Here is a 1,018-nt window from a genome sequence, read left to right as displayed (position 1 = left end):
CACAGTGGCCAGAAATACCAGGGGCCATCAGGAGGTCCAGCAGTGGGGCCAGGAGGACAGGAGAAGCCCCTCCCACTGTTGCCCTCCCCCAAGCACCAAGAAGACAGAGCATCCCTTGCCCCAAGACCGGGAGTCCCTATCTAAACCTTGTGGCTAAGAGTCACCAATGGACCTCTGCTCCATATAAGAACATAAGAGGAGCCAATGTTGGATCAGGCCAATGGCCCGCCCAGTCCAACACTCTGTTTGTCACACAGGGGCCAGAAATACCAGGGGCCATCAGGAGGTCCACCAGTGGGGCCAGGACATTAGAAGCCCTCCCACTGTTGACCCCCCCCAAGCACCAAGAAGACAGAGCATCACTTGCCCCAGAGCCCCTATCCATACCTTGTGGCTAATAGCCACTGAGGGACCTCTGCTCCATATGCCTATCTAATTCCCTCTTGAAGCCGTCCAAGTGCGGAAGGTGCCACTCTTTTTAAAAAATTTTTTGATTTTTAATATAAAACAAACAGACAAAAACATAAAAACCCCATATCCATTGGGGGTTACAAGTACCTTCTAATTGGGTCTATTGCAATACCTCCTACATTGTAAAAATACGCATTCATCGGTTTTTCTCACCATATATTCGCATCTAGATGTTCTTGCCCTCTCAAAAATAAAGTCAGTTTATCCATCTCAGCAGTTTCAAGAGTTTTGCTTAACATTTCTTCTTTTGAGCGTATTTTGTCTTTCCTCCAGTATTTAGCATACAATATTCTTGAGCCAGTTTGGTGTAGTGGCTAAGTGCGCGGACTCTAAGCTGGGAGAACCGGGTTTGATTCCCCACTCCTCCACTTGCACCTGCTGGTGTGACCTTGGGTCAGTCACAAGCTCTGGCACAGCTGTTCCTGAAAGAGCAGTTTGTGTCAGAGTTCTCTCAGCCCCACCCACCTGCAATGTTCCCTATAAGCTGCGGAGTCATGTGAGCAAAAAATTTTACTTTGTGAGCTACTGGCATTAAAGTTGTGAGCGA

This window comes from Gekko japonicus, unplaced genomic scaffold (assembly GCF_001447785.1).
Source record: "Gekko japonicus isolate JY-2015 unplaced genomic scaffold, Gekko_japonicus_V1.1 scaffold1347, whole genome shotgun sequence".
NCBI classification, from domain to species: Eukaryota; Metazoa; Chordata; class Lepidosauria; order Squamata; family Gekkonidae; genus Gekko; species Gekko japonicus.
This window is presented reverse-complemented; position numbering follows the sequence as displayed.